At 48.0% G+C, this 19,322-nt stretch overlaps 1 protein-coding gene across 4 annotated transcripts in view; it reads left to right on the forward strand.

Annotated features, from left to right (window-relative positions):
- Positions 1–368: 368 nt before the first annotated feature.
- SGF29 (SAGA complex associated factor 29) overlaps positions 369–19,322 on the forward strand; it is a 77,208-nt gene continuing 58,254 nt past the window's right edge. For 2 of the 4 annotated variants that reach the window (XM_032155808.2, XM_032155805.2), the window contains exon 1: positions 369–547. The gene's annotated coding sequence lies outside the window, so the exon portion shown is untranslated. Of the gene's footprint in view, positions 548–816; positions 884–19,322 lie in introns of those variants that run through there. The other 2 variants (XM_032155806.2, XM_058440884.1) reach the window with 2 other exon arrangements.

A 19,322-nucleotide genomic window follows, 5' to 3' on the forward strand; every position in this document is an offset into this window, starting at 1 on the left:
GGGATTACAGGCGTGAGCCACCGCGCCCGGCCTGTTTTTAATTAATTTTTTAACAACAGACTTTATTTTTTAGGGCATTTTTAGGTTCACAACAAAATTGCGCAGAAAGTACAGTTTTCGTATTACCCCTGCGCCCACCCACCTCCAGCAAGCAGCAATCTGTTCGCTTTCAAGTTTTACTTTTTATTTATTATTTATTTATTGCATTTTATTTTAAACAAATGGGAGAAAACGCTGAAAACGCACAAGCACTTTGGTTGGTTAAATTAGGGTTCCGTCAAGAGCCGGAGCGGTGTGCCAAGTGAAAACTACATTTCCCAGGGGGGCAGCGGGTCACGTCACAGAGGAACGATTACGCATGCGTGCAAGGTCCTCCGCGCGCGACTACGCTCATAAAAGGAAAAAAGCGTGTGCGGTTCTCGACGTGCCGCCAATCTTCGAACGCAGGTCCGTGATCATCCGCAGACTCCGAAAAAGCGTTCGAGGAACGCGCCTGCTCCCCTCGTCGCAGTTTCCAGCCCGACGAGCTTGTTTTGTCCGAGACGCGGTAGGTGGGGACGGGCCGTGGCCTGAGACCTCCGGCGAAACGCGGGAGCGAAGGGCTGAGTCCTCCCTCCGCGCCGCGGCTCCCGGCCTCCCTGAGGCAGCGCTCTAGGGGCGGTGCGCACGCGCTCTGGGCGGGAGGGGGCGGGGTACGTGGGGGGTGGGGGTGGGGGGGGGGGGGAGGGGGGGGTGGGGGTGGGGGTGGGGGTGGGGGCGGGGGCGGGGCTCGGGGAGGGCGGGCCCTGCGCCCGGCCGCTCGAGGTCTGCGCGTGCGTGCTTCCATCCCGGGCGAAGGTGGGAAACCGCGACACGCTGTGCTCGGTACGGACGCAACTTCCAGGTGGGATACTCGGACCGGGGTCACGAAGATGCGGACAGAGGAAGGGCCCCGAACTCCAGCACTTATTTTATGATTTGCACAAAAATTATATATATATAGTTTTTAAAAAGATACACTAACAGTTCGTCGTTTGCCCAGGCTGGTCTCGAACTCGTTGGCTCAACCTCCCGCCTCGGCCTCCCAAAGTGTGGGGAGTATAGATGTGAGCCCCCGCGCCCGGCCAAAAAATGCCCGTCTTAAGACCAACAAAACAGCTTCCTTCACCCTCGCTATCCTCCAGTTACCTCCTCGGCTCCGGTTTGCAGCCAGAGGTCTTAGTCTACCCTCACTAATGCCTTTTCTTCTCCAAGTCTTGAACCCTTGAGCCTCTAGTCAGGCTTTGGTCTCCACCACTCCACTGAAAAGGCTTATTGTCAAAGCCACCAGTGATCTCTAGGTGGCCAAATTCATTGTTAAGTGAGGTCTCAGTCCTGTAGCAGCATTTGATGCTGTGGATCACTGCCCCTTCTTGAAACACTGTTTTCATTTGGCTTGCTGAACGTTCTCTTCCTTTGGCTCTGCTCTCTGACTTCTCCTCTGCTGATTCTAACCTAGGCATCATCTCACATTTTTTTTCATTAGAGACACGTTCTCTGTTGCTCAGACTGGAGAATAGTGGTGCTATCACAGCTCACTGCAGCCTCGAACTCCTGGGCTTAAGCAGTCCTCTTAACCAAAGCCTCCCCAAATGCTGGAATTACAGGCATGAGCCACCACAATCCCAGTTTCACATTTTAAATATAAATACCGGCCAGGCGCGGTGGCTCATTCCTGTAATCCTAGCACTTTGGGAGGCCAAGGGGGGCAGATTGCCTGAGCTCAGGAGTTTGAGACCAGCCGGAGCAACGTGGTGAAATCCAGTCTCTTCTAAAAAAAAAAAAAAAAAAAAAAAATTAAAAAAAAAATTAGCTGGGCGTGGTGGTGCGCACCTGTAATCCCAGCTACTTGGGAGGCTGAGGCACAATAATCACTTAAACCCCAGAGGTGGATGCTGCAGTGAGCCAAGATCGTGCCACTGCACTCCAGCCTGGATGACAGAGCAAGATCCTGTCTCAAAAAAAAGAGTCCTAGAGGTGGAAGAAAATCCACATATAAGTGGACCTGCACAATTAACACTTGCATTGTTCAAGGGTCAACTGTATAGCTATATTGAAAGAGATTTATTGTGATGGATTGGGTCACACTATTATAGAGGCTGAGAAGTCCCGAGATTTGCCATCTGCAAGCTGGAAGCCCAGGAAAGCAAACCCTCTGGAAACTCACAGACACACTCAAAAGTGTTTCACCAGCTATCTGGGAATCCCCTAGCCCAGTCAGTTTGACACAGGAAGTTAACCATCACATTTCCCTAGCTTTGTTTTTCAGTTGCTTCAGTCATCATTTTACTGGTGATACTTTGAGTGTTGTCATAATAGCCTAATGGTGGATTGGCAGCTTCCACTTCTGTGATCTCTTTTACTATTGAATATGCTGAAGACGTGACACAACTTGGAATTCAGAGGAAGAGCATGGGTTTTAGAACTTGCAGCCTTGCAGCCCCAGCTCAACTACCTATTTTTCCTGAGTTACCTAGCATAATCTATCTGAACTTTAGTTTCTTCACTATACTTACCATTCTGTTATCTATTTTATAGGATTGCTGTGAGGTTTAAATGAGAAACACTGGCATAAGTTGCAATACAGAGGCATGAACGAAAAAAATTCTCTTCTTAATGTCTCTTTAACCAGTTGATGAATATAGATTCTATTTATTTATTTATTTATTTTTGAGATGGAGTCTCGCTTTGTCACCCAGGCCGGAGTATAGTGGTGCAATGTCGGCTCACTGCACCCTCTGCCTCCCGGGTTCAAGCGATTCTCCTGCCTCAGCCTCCTGAGTAGCGGGGATTACAAGCATGCACCACCATGCTTGGCTAATTTTTTGTTTGTTTGTTTGTTTGTTTTGAGATGGAGTTTCGCTCTTTGTTGCCCAGGCTGGAGTGCAATGGTGCAATCTCAGCTCACTGCAACCTCCACCTTCCAGTTTCAAGCGATTCTCCTGCCTCAGCCCTCCGAGTAGCTGTGATTACAGGCGTGCGCCACCACACCCGATTAATTTTGTATTTTTAGTAGAGACAGAGTTTTACCATGTTGGCCAGGCTGGTCTTGAACTCCTGATCTTAGTTGATCTGTCGGCCTTGGCCTCCCAAAGTGCTGGGATTACTGGTGTGAGCCATTGCACCCAACCTACTTATGTTTTTTTTTAGAAACAAGGTCTTACTCTGTCACACAGGCTGGAGCGCAGTGGTGCCATTATAGCTCACTATTCCCAAACTCCTGGGCTCAAGTGATCCTCCTGCCATAGCCTCCTGAGTAGCCAGGACTACACATGTGCACCACCCTTCCCAGCTAATTATTTTATTTTGTTTTTGTAGAGACAGGGCCTCCGTGTGTTGCCCAGGCTGGTCCTGAACTCCTGACCTCAAGTGATCCTCCCATTTCGGCCTCCCAAAATGCTGGGATTACGGTCATGAGCCACTGCACCCAGTTTGCAGATTCTCATTGCTAGTGACTGGATTGAGAGTGTGGGATCTGAGTGTCAGGTATTAGGTTCCTCTTTCCCTTTGACCCAGAACAAAGCTCTTACTGTTTTAAGCCCTGTAGGATTAATCTTAGAGTGGCTTAAGTGTAGGATATTTGGATTTGTTTATTTGAGGCCTTGGATGCTATTATAGTAAAAGGGCCAGCAATTTTAGGCTGGGTATTAGTGGTTAACATATGCTTCTACCCTGCAGCCTTTGTCCCTCAGAATTGGCTATCTCTTCAGACCGTGCTTAATGAAAGTTATTAGTCAAGCTACTCAGTTGCAGGTAACAAAAAGCTATTCTGACTAGCCTAAGCGTGAAAGGGGTGTTTGTTGACTCTATGATATTGTAAAATATATATCTGGTCTGTATCCCAGTTTGGAGCTTCCTGGAGGGTAATGTGCCCAGGGAGGGCATGGAAGCTCCTCGCTCCTTCCCACGTGCTTTGCCCTGTGCACTTCTTCCTTCATCTGTATCCATTGTGACATCCTTTATAATAAGCCAGTAAACCTAAGTGTTTCCCTGAGTGCTGAGAGCTGCTCCTGCAAATTAGTGGAACCCAAGGAGGAAGTCATGGAAACCTTGATTTATAGTCAGTTGGTCAGAAGCACAAATGAAGCAACTGGGAGCTGTGACTGGCATTGAGAGTTGGGGGGGACATGCTCGTGGGACTGAGCCCTCAACCTGTGGGGTTTGACACTCTGTCCAGGTGGATAGTGTTGGAAATAAACTGAATTAGAGGACATCCAGCGTGTATCCACTGCAGACTCGGTGGATTGATTGATTGTTGGGGAGAAATCTCCACACATTTGGCCACAGAAATCTTCCGTGTTGATTATTGTACATTGTGACAGCAGAGGAGAAGGTTTGGCTTTTTCCTCACAGACTCTAGCTGAAGAGTCCTGGAGTAAGTCAGTTTCAGATGGGACTCTATCCAGAAGCCTAAATTATGTCACCAGTATTTTCTGTTTCTCTTTCTCTGTTTTTTTTTTTTTTTTTTTTTTTTTAAAGAGTTGGGGTCTTGCTGTGTTTCTCAGGCTGGTCTTGAACTCCAGGCCTCAAGAGATCCTCCTGCCTCAGCCTCCTGAAAGCTGGGACTACAGGAGTCCACCACCACACCTGGGTACTTTTTTTTTTTCTTTTGAGACGTAGTCTCGCTCTGTCGCCAGGCTGGAGTGCAATGGCGTGATCTCGACTCACTGCGACCTCCGCCTCCCGAGTTCAAGTGATTCTCCTGCCTCAGCCTCTTGAGTAGCTGGGACTACAGGCATGCACCACCATGCCCAGCTAATTTTTTTTTTGTATTTTTAGTAGAGATGGGGTTTCACCGTGTTGGCCAGGCTGATCTCGACCTCTTGACCTCATGATCCGCCTGCCTTGGCCTCCCAAAGTGCTGGGATTACAGGCGTGAGCCACCATGCCTGGCTGCACACCTGGGTACTTTTTATTTTTGGTAGAGATAGAGCCTGGCTATGTTGACAAGTCTGGTCTCAAACTCCTGGGCTCAAGCAGTCCTTTGTACTTGGCCTCCCAAGGTGTTGGGATTACAGGCATGAGACACTGCAACTCGCCTGTTTATTGGTTTTGTTAAATGCCTTGTCATGAGGCATTAAAAAGCCCATGATGGAAAGAAGATAGCCCCAGAGAAGGGGTTCCAAATTCTTCACAAATTCTTCAATAGATGAGTGGATTAAAAACCAGATCTATCCATACAATGGAATGTTATTTAACCATAAAAAGGAATGAAGTTACCGATACATGCTGTGACATTGGTGACCTTTGGAAACATGCTAAGTGAAAGAAGCCAGTCACATAAGGTCACAGAGTGTACAATTCTATTTATATGAAATGCCTAGAATAGGCAAATGTACAAATATGAAATTAGAATAATGGCTGCCAGTGACTGAGAGGAGAAGGGGGTGGGGAATGACTGCTAATGAGTATAAGGTTTTAAGGAGAGTTGGTGAAAATGTTCTAAAATTAGATAGTGGTGATATTTGCACAACCTTGTGACTAACCTAACCCTGAATTGCACACTTTAAAAAAGTGAATTGGGGTGGGTGCGGTGGCTCACATTGAGGCTGAAGCAGGAAGATCGCTTGAGCCCAGTAGTTTGTTTGAGACCAGCCTGGGCAGTATGATGAGCCCTCATCTCAACAGAAAATTATAAAATTAGCTGGGCGTGGTGGTGCACACCTGTATCCCAGCCACTTGGGAGGCTGGGGCAGGAGGATTGGCTGAGCCGAAGAAGTCAAGGCTGCAGTGAGCTGTGATTGCACCGCTTCACTCCAGCCTGGGCAATGAGAGTGTGACCCTGTCTCAAATAAATAGAGAGAGATAGAGAATTGTATGGCATGTGAATTATCTCCATTAAGCTGTTTTTGTTGTTGTTTTGAGATGGAGTCTCACTCTGTCACCCAGACTGGAGTGCAGTGGTGCGATTTTGGCTCACTTTAACCTCCACCTCCCTGATTCAAGCGATTCTTGTGCCTCAGCCTCTCAAGTAGCTGGGATTACAGGTGTGCACCACCACACCCAGCTAATTTTTGTACTTTTTTAGTAGAGACAGTGTTGGCCAGGCTAGTCTCGAATTCCTGGCCTCAAGTGATCCGCCCACCTTGGCCTCCAAAAGTGCTGGGATTACAGGTGTGAGCCACCACACCTGGCCCATTAAGCTATTATTTTAAAAAGTCTGCCTAAACCTCTGCACTAGACAAACGTGGGGCACATTCCAAGCAACTTAGCCAAGTTTAAAAGATCATTACTGATTTCAGCTGATGCTTGCCTCAGGGAAGCTAGGTTTGGAGTTTGAGTTCAGCTGTGATTAACTGCTTGTTAACAGAAACAAAACACCAAACTCTCAAGAACATAACAGAATCCAGAGTCTACAACACATCGTCTACAATGTCCAGGATGTAATCCAAAATTCTTAGACACAAGAAATGGGCTGGGCATGGTGACTCATGCCTGTAATCCCAGCACAGCACTTTGGGAGGCTGAGGCAGGCCGATCACTTGAGGACAGGAGTTTGAGACCAGCCTGGCCAACATAGCAAAAGCCCTTCTCTACTAAAAATACAAAAAAATTAGCTAGGCATGGTGGTACCCGGGAGGCTCAGGAGGCTGAGGCACAAGAATTGTTTGAACCCAGGAAGTGGAGGTTGCAGTGAGCTGAGATCGCATCACCACTCCAGCCTGGGCAACAGAGCAAGACTGACTTAAAAAAAAAAAAAAAAAAAAGGAATGAAAATTTTAAAATATATTTTTACAAAACAGGAAAATATGATCTGTGTTCACAAAAAAAGGCAATCAGTGGGCCCGGCGCAGTGGCTCACGCCTGTAATTCCAGCACTTTGGGAGGCCGAGGCGGGCGGATCATGAGGTCAGCAGATCAAGACCATCCTGGCTAACACGGTGAAACCCCGTCTCTGCTAAAAATACAAAAAATTAGCCGGGCGTGGTGGCGGGCGCATATAGTTCCAGCTGCTCAGGAGGCTGAGGCAGGAGAATGGCATGAACCTGGGAGCCGGAGCTTGCAGTGAGCTGAGATCGAGCCACTGCACTCAAGCCTGGGTGACAGAGCAAGACTCCATCTCAAAAAAAAAAAAAAAGGCAATCAACAAAGATCAACCCCAAGAGGACCCAGATGTTGGTATCAACTGACAAGAATTCTAAAGGAGAATCAAAATAATTAGTTAAAATAAATTTTTTTAAAAATTTAAAGCAGTTATTAAAACTTTGTCAGGCCAGGTGTGGTGGCTCACACCTATAATCCCAACAGTTTGGGAGGCTGAGTTGGGAGGATCGCCTGAGCCCAGGAGTTAAAGACCAGCCTGGGCAACATAGTGAGACCCCATCTCTACAAAAAGTTTAAAAATTAGCTGGACAGGCACAGTGGCTCAGGCCTGTAATCCCAGCACTTTTTGGGAGGCTGAGGTGGGCAGATCACCTGAGGTCAAGAGTTGGAGACCAGCCTGGCCAACATGGTTAAGCTCTGTCTCTACTAAAAATATAAAAGTTAGCTGGGTGTGGTAGCTGGCACCTGTAATCCCAGCTACTTGGGAGACTGAGGCAGGAGAATTGCTTGAACCTGGGAAGTGGAGATTGCAGTGAGCCGAGATTGCACCACTGCACTCCAGCCTGGGCAACAGAACAAGACTCCGTCTCTAAAAAAAAAAAAACAAATGTGCGGGAGAAAGAAAGAAAGAAAAGATGTGGCCTTGTAAGTCAGTGGGAAGACAAGCATGCTAGGAGCCAAAAAGTTTAAGGTACTGGGCGTTGCCTCAGCATTCCTAAGAATGCTTGAAACCTTGCTGGAATTGCTGAGCCTCTCAGTGTTTGGGACAGTTTTGTTTACACGATAGAGTTGTGATAAGATTAGCTGGCACTCTCGGACTCTGATAAAACTAGCCACTTGGCCTGGAAGTGCAGTGTCCTCCATCTGGACTTCCAGTTCATTATAGTTCCAACCCCAGGGCCTCATTCCCACTTGCTTTGCACCAGCAGGCTTGGCATTTGTTCTCAGAAGGTCACAGAAACCTTTGCTTCTACTTAGAACACGTTTCCTGGGGAAGTTCAGACTTATGACTGACCAGATCCAGAGATAGCAGCACTTTGATGTAAAATCATAGGAAGAGCTTGTTCTCTCAGAGAAGCCATTACCCAGTAGGCAAAGCTCAAACAAGAGAGCCCTTAAATGGTGTGGTCTTTGGCCAGGCCATCGTCGCGGGGTTATTCCTAGGTTTGGCAAGTGTCAGCGTTTCTTTTGCTTATGCGATTGGCTCTTCTGCTCAACGTAACAGCGGACCCCTGGCCTCCAGATGAGAAGGGCCACTAGCGTTCACTAAGTGCATGCTCTGGGCCAGCCATTGCCTAGGACCGTTCTTAGATATTTGATTATCGAGTAGGTGCTCTTGTTTTAATTTTATTGAGACCCAGAAAGGTTAAATAATTCATCCAGGGTGAGTGTGAGGCTTTATGAGAACTTTACAGTTGTTCTCTCCCTTCCCCCTCCTTGGACTATTCCTGGAACATGAAGGTCCAATTCCTTTCCCTGATGGCTGTATGGCAGGTGGCATACTTCATTTGTTTGCAGGAAATTATACTTGTATTGATGCTGGACATGCTGCTCACCTCTTCAGTGTTTTCCCAAGTAGGGTCTGACAAATGGGGATCCAAGCCCTCCTGTATTTCAGGCTTTATTTTGGGTACCAAGATGCAAAGACAGTCCGTTAAGACTTAGTTCTTGGCCGCTCACGGTGGCTCATGCCTGTCATCCCAGCACTTTAGAAGGCTGAGGCGGGAGGATTGCCTGCCCCCAGGAGTTTGAGATCATCCTGGGCAACAAGGCAAGACCTCATCTCTACAAAAAAAAAAAATAAAAATTAGCTGGGTGTGATGGTACATGCCTATAGTCTCAGCTACTGGGAGGCTGAGGTGGGAGGATCACTTGAGCCTGGGAGGGGCAGGCTACAGTGAGCCAAGATTGGGCCACTGCACTCCAGCTTGGGTGACAGAGTGAGACCCTGTCTCAAAAAAAAAAAAAAAAAAAAAAAAAAGACTTAGTTCTTCTACTTTTAAGGTTCTGGAAGTCTGAGAAGTAGACTCTTCCACACATAGAAAGCAGTCTTAAAAGGGTGTGTGTGCTCTGATTATGGTTATATAACATTTACAGAAAGTGGATACAGAATGAAAATCACTTGAGGTTGTTGGGATTTGCTTTAAAACATCTTTTAATGTTGCATTATTCTTTCACCTTAATTAGGGGAAAAAGGGAGATAATTGGAAACAGGGGTGACCAGAGTGCTCCGGGGAGGCAGAGGTTCTGTAATAACTGTTAGTAGCCAAGGAGGCCGCAAAGAAGAGAGGGTGTTTGCGTGGTAAGCGTGTGTTGCCATTCGCCAGATACGTGCCAGAGGCAAGGGGCATCAAGGCAGTGGGCAGAGTTAGATGGTCCGCTTTGAGAGTTCATGGCTGATGGGATCCAGGGATAGCAAGAGCTTATTGTGAAATTATAAAATGAGGTGGTTCTGCCAGGCAAGGCACTACCCAGTAGGCACAGTGATCCTCCAGACCACGTGGTCAGCTCTCTCCCTGAAAGTTTCAACCTCTGTGTGTGTGTGTGTGTGTCTGTGTGTCTTTGTCAGTAAAAGCTTTTATGAGATACACACAATTTTTGCTTGTTATATATACATGGGATATCGTTAAAGGAATACCCAAGAAACAGCTAGTTGCCTGTAGCGATAGGAGATTTTGTTGTATTTCAAAAATAATCTGAATTTTTTTTACTACGTGCGTATATTGTTTACTCAAAGTTTTGTGTGTGTGTGTTTTTCTAGAGAAACAGACTTTTTTTTTTTTTTTTGAGAGACAGAGTCTCGCTCTGTCACCTAGGCTGGAGTGCAGTGGCGTAAACGGCTCACTACAACCTCTGCCTCCTGGGTTCAAGTGATTCTCCCGCCTCAGCCTCCTGAGTAGCTGGGACTGCAGGGGCACACCACCACACCTGGCTAATTTTTGTATTTTTAGTAGAGACAGGGTTTTGCCATGTTGGCCAGGCTGGTCTTTTTTTTTTTTTTTTTTTTTTTTTGAGACGGAGTCTTGCTCTGTCACCCAGGCTGGAGTGCAGTGGCGCAATCTCGGCTCACTGCAAGCTCCGCCTCCCGGGTTCATGCCATTCTCCTGCCTCAGCCTCTCCGAGTAGCTGGGACTACAGGCGCCCGCCACCACGCCCGGCTAATTTTTTGTATTTTTAGTAGAGACGGGGTTTCACCGTGGTCTCGATCTCCTGACCTCGTGATCCGCCCGCCTCAGCCTCCCAAAGTGCTGGGATTACAAGCGTGAGCCACCGCGCCCGGCAGGCCAGGCTGGTCTTGAACTCCTGACCTCAGGTGATCCGCCCGCCTCGGCCTCCCAAAGTGCTGGGATTAGAGGCTTAAACCACCGCACCTGGCCAAGAGAAACAGACTTTATGAACAACCACATGAGACGGTGAGACAGGTGATGAGGGCCTAAACTAAAACAATGACAAGTGTGGTGGGAGAGAGGGGGCTGGATTCCCAGCTTGGGAAGCCAGCTGTGCAGGGATGCTGTTAACCAGCCATCTAGAAGGCAGAGCAGTGTGGGACTGGAAGTGTGAGCATCTGTGAGTGCATCTCAGTGGGATTATTCAGGGGGCAGTTGGAAGTCTGAATTGGGAACCTTGGAAAGAGATCAGGGTTGATGACACTGATTTGGAAGTTTAGCCTGAAGCTGATGAGAATGCTTAGGGAGTGCTTAGAGAATGAGAAGAGGATCCCAGAGCGATCTTCCACTGGGGTAGAGAAGGAGGCAGCAAAAAACCAGAATGGTGGTTAGAGACACTGGGGAGCGTGGAGGCCTGGTGTGTTAGCGTTCTCCAGAGGGACGGAACTGATAGTGTGTGTGTATATATATATATATATATGTATGTATATATATACACACACACACATATAAGTTTATTAGGGAGAATTGCCTCACACGATTACAAGGTGAAATCCCATGATAGGCCATCGGCAAGCTGAGTTAAGAGAGAAGCTGGTAGCATAATTCAGTCCAAGTCCGCCAGCCTTAAAACCAGGGAAGCCAACAGTGCAGCTCTCAGTCTGAGGCCCAAGGCCTGAGAGCCCCTGAGAGGTGCAAGTCTCAGAGTCTAAAGGCCAAAGAACCTGCAGTCTGATGTGCAAGGGCAAGGGGAGAGGAGGCCAAGTGTCCGGCATAACACAGAACAGAGCCAGCACGCGGACTCAGCAAGCTGCTGGTCCCCCTTCTTCCGCCTGCTTTGTGCCAGCCACGCTGGCAGCCAACTGGATAGTGCCCACCCATATGGAGGTGGGTCTTCCTCTCCTAGTCCACTGACAAATGTCAGCCTCCTCTGGCAACACCCTCACAGACACACCCAGGAACAGCGCTTCACCAGCTGTCTAGGCATCCCTCAATCCAGACAAGTTGTTACCTAGGATTAACCATCACACCTGGAAATCTAGAGAGTGGCGCTTTGAGGTGCAGCATGTAAGCAGGTGTGCAGTGCAGCAGAAAGGTCCAGGAGCTCGCTGGGAGCTTGAGGGTGGGCTGAGGCATGAAGGGGAGAAGGGATGATGGTAGGTATGGTAGTTTTTTTTTTTTTTTTTTTTTTTGAGGCAGAGTCTCGCTCTGTCACCCAGGCTGGAGTGCAATGGCGTGATTTTGGCTCACTGTAACCTCCGCCTCCCGGGTTCATGCAATTCTCCTGCCTCAGCCTCTAGAGTAGCTGGGACTACAGGCACCCGCCACCACACCTGGCTAATTTTTGTATTTTTAATAGAGATGGGGTTTCACTATGTTGGTCTCAAACTCCTGACCTCGTGATCCACCTGCCTCGGCCTCCCAAAGTGCTGGGATTACAGATGTGAGCCACTGCGCCCAGCCCGGTATGGTAGTTTTATGGTGAAGAAAAGGATAGTGATTCAGTCAGCATTTATTGAGAACCCAGTGTGCCAGGCTCTCTGCTAGGTATGGAGAATAAAGTGATCCCTGCCCTCAAAGACTGGACAAACTAGGGCAGGAGACAAATATATACTAAGAAGATTTGAATGTGATTTGGTAGGTACAGTGCTAGAAAGAGGGCCTTAGGGGGCCGGGCACGGTGGCTCACCACACCTGTAATCCCAGCACTTTGGGAGGCCGAGGTGGGCGGATCACAAGGTTAGGAGATCGAGACCATCCTGGCTAACACGGTGAAACCCCGTCTCTGCTAAAAATACAAAAAAATTAGCCAGTCATGGTGGTGGGCGCCTGTAGTCCCAGCTACTCAGGAGGCTGAGGCGGGAGAATAGCGTGAACCCGGGAGGCAGAGCTTGCAGTGAGCCAAGATCACGCCACTGCACTCCAGCCTGGGTGACAGAGCAAGACTCTGTCTCAAAAAAGAAAAAAGAAAAAGAGGGTCTTAGGGGAACAGAAAGGCAACTTAACTCTGCCTAGGAGACTGGGAGTTTCAGTTTGTGATCAGTGGAGGAAGTGACTTGGTGCTAAGCTAGATCTTAAAGATTAAGTAATTAACTGAGAGGATTAGGAGTGATCTGGATGTCCCAGATAGAGGGAACAGTGTGAACATAGGGCAAGCATGGAGATAAGAAATTATGTGGGGCTGGGCGTGGCGGCTCACATCTGTAATCCCAACACTTTTCAGAGCCAAGGCGGGCAAATCACTTTGGGCTTAGGAGTTCAAGACCAGCCTGGGCAACATGGTGAAACCTCGTCTCTACAAAAATTACCTGGGCGTGGTGGTGCACACCTGTAGTCCTAGCTACTCAGGAGGCTGAGCCTGGAGAGAGAATTGCTTGAGCCCGGGAAGCAGAGGTTGCAGTGAGCCAAGATTGCACCACTGCATACTAGCCTGGGCAACAGAGTGAGACCCCATCTCAGCCTCCCAAGTAGCTGAGATTACAGGCGTGCACCACCACGCCGATACTTTTTTTGTATTTTTAGTAGAGACCAGGTTTCACCATGTTGGCCAGGCTGGTCTCAAACTCCTGACCTCAGGTGATCTACCTGCCTTGGCCTCCCAAACTGCTGCAATTACAGGGGTGAGCCACCGTACCCCACCAGTTAATTGGCTTTTAAAGTATATTCAATTATAAAATCATTACCATAATCCAATTTTAGAATATTTTCTGGACACACTGATTTTCTTTTCATTTTCTTGACTTTTAAAAATATTATTTATTTTTATTTTTTAAGGCTTTAACTTCAATATGATTTTTTAAATATTATTTTTATATTGGAAAATTTCTAGCCATAGAGAAGTAGAACTGTATAAGGAATATCCATGTTGATCATAGTAATTTGGGGTCTTCTCCGGGTAGAGATGTTCAACCAGTGAGTGAGTATCTTAGTTCATTTGGGTTGCTGTAACAAAATACCTTAGGCTGGATATTTATAAACAACAGAAACATATTGCTCATAGTTTTGAAGGTGCCATCTTTGAAGCACAGAGCAAGCCCTCACCAGATGCCGAATCTGCTGGCACCCTGATCATGGACTTCCTAGCCTCTAGAGCAATGCATTTCTGTTGTTTATACATTACCTAGTCTAAAATATTTTGTTAAAGCAGCCAAATGGATTAAGACAAATTGGTACCAGAAGTGGGGTGCTGCTATAACAAATACCTGAAGATATGGAAGCAGCTTTGGAACTGGGTAGTGGGTAGAGACTGAAAGAGTTTTGACGTTCATACTAGAAAAAGTTTACATTGTCATGAACAAATTGTTAAGCACAGGTGTGGTAAGGGCACAGGAGGAGAGCTGTAGAGAAAGCCTCAATCTTCTGAGAGATGCCCTAAGAGGGCATGAACAGAATGTTGGTAGAAATATGGATGGTAAAGGCCATTCTGATGAGATCTCAGATGGAAATGAGGAACATGTTAGTGGAAACTGGGGGAAAGGTGATCTTTGTTATAAAGTGGCAGAGAACTTGGCTGATTTGAGTTTGTGCCTGTTGACCTAAAGGAACAAGCCTAGGCAAAATTAATGTAGAGTTTATTTGGGCCAAGGTTGAGGACTGCAGCCTGGGACACGCTTATAAGTTGCCTTGGGGAGTGTTCTGTTTGGCCTTTGTGACAAGCAGATTTTTAAAGGCAAAAGGGAATGAGGAGTGGGCTCACACAAAGTTGTTTGACGGGGGCCAGGCGTGGTGGCTCATGCCTATAACCCCAGCACTTTGGGAGGCTGAGGCGGGTGGATCACCTGAGATCACGAGTTCGAGATCAGGCTGACCAACATGGTGAAACCCCATCTCTACTAAAAAATACAAAAATTAGCCGGGCATGGTGGTGGGCGCCTACAATCGCAGCTACTCAGGAGGTTGACACAGGAGAATTGCTTGAATCCGGGAGGTGGAGGTTGCAGTGAGCCAAGATCACGCCATTGCACTCTAGCCTGGACAGCAAGAGCAAAATTCCGTCTCAAAAAAACAAACAAAAAAAAAAGTTGTTTGACAGGAATTCTGATTGGTTTACAGAGATAACATGAATTAGTGACTGGCTATACATTGCTGAACTATAGGATATGAGAAATTACAGAAAATGCCAGTGTATGGCATTGTATAGCTACTTTGCATGAGTTAGTCTAGAGCTCACATAGCAAGTGGCTTCATGAGGTGATTGATTATTTAGCTTAAGTGTGGAGTGAGACATGACTGCTGTTGCATCTCATTGCTTCTCTGGGCTTGATAATTAAGGGGCCGGAGGGGGGGGCTCACATTCTTCAGATTAAAAGTTTCTTGGCTGGGAGCAGTGGCTCACGCCTGTAATCCCAGCACTTTGGGAGGCCGAGGCGGACGGATCATGAGGTCAAGAGATCGAGACCATCCTGGCCAACATGGTGAAACCCCGTCTCTACTAAAAATACAAAAATTAGCAGGGCATGGTGGTATGTGCCTGCAATCTCAGCTACTTGGGAGGCTGAGGCAGGAGAATCGCTTGAACCCAGGAGGGGGAGGTTGTGGTGAGCTGAGATTGTGCCACTGCACTCCAGCCTGATGACAGAGTGAGACTCCATCTCAAAAAAAAAAAAGAAAAAGAAAAAAATACAAAATTAGACGGGCGTGGTGGTGTGTGCCTGTAATCCCAGCTACTTGGGAGGCAGAGGCAGGAGAATCACTTGAACCTGGGAGGCGAAGGTTGCAGTGAGCCAAAATCACACCATTACACTCCAGCCTGGGCAACAAGAGCGAAACTCTGTCTCAAAAGAAATAAATAAATAAAAATAAAAGCTTCTTTCTTCTGTCCTAGTGTTTTGTGGGAGAACTTAAGAGTGATGAAATAGGATATTTGGTGGATGAAGTCACTGAACAAAGTGGTGAGGGGGTGGCGTGGCTTCTCTTGATGGCTTATAGTAAAACGTGAGAAGAGAGAAACAAATTAAATACAGAATTTAAAACCAAAAGGGAAGCAGAACTTAAGCATTTGGAAGATTCTCAGCATGGCCACGTTGTAAAGAATGAAAAAGTAGGCTGGGCACAATGGGTTACGCCTGTAATCCTAGCACTTTAGGAGGTTGAGGCAAGTGGATCACTTGAGCTCAGGAGTTCAAGACCAGCCTGGGCAACATGGTGCAACCCTGTCTCTACAAAAAAATTAGCTGGGCTTGGTGGCATGTGCCTGTGGTCCCAGCTGCTCAGGAGGCTGAGGTGGGAGGATCACTTGAACCTGGGAGGTTGAGGTTACAGTGAGCTGAAATTGCACCAGTGCACTCCAGCCTGGGTGACAGGGCCAGAGCCTATCTCAAAAAGAAAAACAAAAAAGAATAAATGTATTTGGAGAGAATATGAAGGGTGTGGCCAAGCCATCCTTTGATAAGGAGACTAGTATGGATGTGGAAGCCAGGTACTAATCAAGACAATGGAAGGATGACCCTGAAGGCATGTGGGGGCTCTCACCCCAATCACAGGCCCAGAAGGCCAGGGTGTTGGGGGCAGAACCATTTCAAGGCTCTGTTCCTAGCATTCTGGGGCAGTGCTCCTTGGCAGCCCCAGGTAGTTTGGCAGCATCCACGTGGTGCTGTCTCTGCTGGTGCACAGAATACACAAGCTGTAGGGGCATGGCTACCCCCACCTAGATTGTAAAGGATGCCCTGAAGAGCCTTGGGCCCAGGCAGAGAACTGACACAGGGTAAGTCCCCTGCAGAGAGTCCCCATTAGGGCATTGCCTAGCAGAGCCATGGGGGTAGGGTTGCCTCTGAGACCTTAGACTGGTAGAGCCACCAGTGTGCAGCTCCAGCCTGGGGGAGCCACAGGCGTGCAACTCCAACAAGTGAGGGCTGTTGCATGGGCTGTGCGGGCAGGGCTGCCCGGAGCCCAGCAACACGTCCCTGCCAGTGTGTCCAGAAGGCGGAGGACATAGAGTTGAAGAAGATTGTTCAGAAACCTTGAGATTGAATGGGGTTTGCTCTGTTGGGTTTTGGACTTACCTGAGACCTATTACCCCTTTCTTCTTTCTTATTCGCTCTTTTAGAATGTCTATCCTATGCCTGTCCCACCATTGTATTTTACAAGCACATAACACGTTTGATTTCACAGGCTCACAGATGGTGGGGAATTTGCCCCAGGATGAATTGTACTTTGAGTCTCACCCATACCTGATTGATTTTTTAAAATTTTATTTATTTATTTATTTATTTTATTTATTTATTTTGAGAGCAAGAGAGTGAGTCTCACTCTGTCACCCAGGCTGGAGTGCACTGGTGGGATCTTGGCTCACTGCAACCTCCACCTCCCAGGTTCAAGTGACTCTCCTGCCTCAGCCTCCTGAGTAGCTGAATTACAGGTGCCTGCCATCATGTCCAGTTAATTTTTGTATTTTTAGTAGAGACAGGGTTTCATCATGTTGGCCAGGCTGGCCTTGAACTCCTGACCTCAAGTGATTCACCCACCTTGGCTTCCCAGAGTGTGGGATTACAGGCGTGATACACCACACCCAGCCACCCATATCTGATTTAGATGATAGATGAGACTCTGGACTTTAGACTTTTGAGTTGATGCTAAAATGAGTTTCTATTTGGGGCCATTGGGGTGGACTGAATGTATTTTGCATGTAAAAAGGACATGACTTTTGGGGGTTCAGGAGCCAAATGCTGTGGTCTGAGTGTTTGTGTTCCCCTAAAATTCATATGTTGAAACTTGATCCCCAATATGGTGGGGCCTTTGAGAAGTGATTAGGCCATGAGGACTCCACTCTCAAGAATGGGGTTAGCGCCTTTATGAAAGAGGCCTGAGGGATTTGTGTTGCCCCTTCTGCCATGTTGAGAATACAGTGAGAAGGCGCCATCTTTGAAGCAGAGAGCGATGCCGGATCTACTGGGACCTGGATCTTGTACTTTCCGGCCTCCAGAACTGTGAGCAATAAATTTCTGTTGTTGGCCAGGCATGGTGGCCCACGCCTGTAATCTCAGCACATTGGGAGCCGAGGCAGGCGGATCACCTGAGGTCAGGAGTTCGAGACCAGCCTGGCCAACAAAGCAAAACCCCATCTCTACTAAAAATACAAAATTAGCCGGGCATGGTGGCAGACACTCGTAATCCCAGCTACTTGGGAGGTTGAGGCAGGAGAATCACTTGAACCAGGGAGGTGGAGGTTTCAGTGAGCCGAGATCACGCCACTGCACTCCAGCCTGGTGACAGAATTAGACTCCGTCTCAACAAAAAAAAAAAAAAAAAAAGATTCTGAATCTTTGGGAAGCCCTCTGGGCTGGGGATCAATTTGGGAGTCAGTACCATGTTGTTCATAGTTGATGCGGTAGCTTGCAGAAGCCAAGGAAAGCCTACGCTTTCAAAAAAAGTTTGGAAGAGTCAATGTAAGGAAATCCAAAGTGGACCTAACTGTGGAGATGGGGGTCAGGGAAGGAGAGAGCTGGGGTGTGAAGTAGTGAAAATTAGAAAAGTTCCTGCTAAGTCCCTGATGCTACTAATGAGTGGTGATTGATTGATGAAAGCAGAGATTTCCGTTCTTGCCTGAGAGCTTCTAGTCTGTTGGGGAAGAAAAGATACACCAACAGCAGCTGGCTAGAAGGCCAGTTTCTTCTTTTTTTATTTTTATTTTTATTTTTTGAGACGGAGTCTCGCACTGTTGCCCAGACTGGAGTGCAGTGGCGCGATCTTGGCTCACTGCAAGCTCCGCCTCCTGGGTTCACACCATTCTCCTGCCTCAGCCTCCCGAGTAGCTGGGACCACAGGCACCCACCACCACGGCCGGCTAATTTTTTTTTTTTTGGAGATGGAGTCTCGCTCTGTCGCCCAGGCTGGAGTGCAGTGGTGCGATCTTGGCTCACTGCAAGCTCCGCCTCCCGGGTTCATGCCATTCTCCTGCCTCAGCCTCCCGAGTAGCTGGTACTACAGGCGCCCGCCACCACACCCGGCTAATTTTTTGTATTTTTCATAGAGACGGGGTTTCACCGTGTTAGCCAGGATGGTCTCGATCTCATGACCTCGTGATCCGTCCACCTCGGCCTCCCAAAGGGCTGAGATTACAGGCGTGAGCCACCGCGCCTGGCCTACGCCCGGCTAATTTTTTGTATTTTTAGTGGAGATGGGGTTTCACTGTGTTAGCCAGGATTGTCTCGATCTCCTGACCTTGTGATCTGCCTGCCGCAGCCTCCCTAAGTGCTGGGATTACAGGTGTGAGCCACCGCGCCCGACCCTTTTGTATTTTTTTTGAGATGGAGCTCTTGTTGCCCAGGCTGGAGTGTAGTGGCACGATCTCGGCTCACTGCAACCTCCGCCTGCTGGGTTCAAGCAACTCTCCTGCCTCAGCCTCCGAGTAGCTGGGATTACAGGCACCTGCCACCATGCCTGGCTAACTTTTGTATTTTTAGTAGATACACGGTTTCACCATGTTGGCCAGGCTGGTCTCAAACTCCTGACCTGAGGTGATCCGCCTTCCTCGGCTTCCCAAAGTGCTGGTATTACAGGCGTGAGCCACTGCGCCTGGTGGAAGGCCAGTTTCTAAAGGTGTGTTGCAGAGTCCATGTCAGTTCTAGGAAGAATCAAGCAAGAGAAAAGTGTGCTTCTTTAGGACTAGTCAGGCAAGCGCAGCCTTGAGCCAGAAGGGAAAGGGCTTTGCAGGTAGGAGTGGGCAGGCAGCAAGATCGTGTGTCTGAGACAGTGTAGAGGGGACAGGCCAGAAGGAATGTCAGCTGAGCTGGGGAGGCGTCGCTGGGTATGATCCAGCGCTAGAGCCTGTCTCTCGCTGTGCCTGCCTCCTCTCATACAGCCCCCTCTTCTGTCCCTGGCTTCTCAGCATGAAACTCCCCCCAGCCACATGGTCACATTCCTCCGTGTCACTTT

Source organism: Hylobates moloch, unplaced genomic scaffold, assembly GCF_009828535.3.
Source record: "Hylobates moloch isolate HMO894 unplaced genomic scaffold, HMol_V3 SCAFFOLD_6, whole genome shotgun sequence".
In the NCBI taxonomy this organism is placed as follows: Eukaryota; Metazoa; Chordata; class Mammalia; order Primates; family Hylobatidae; genus Hylobates; species Hylobates moloch.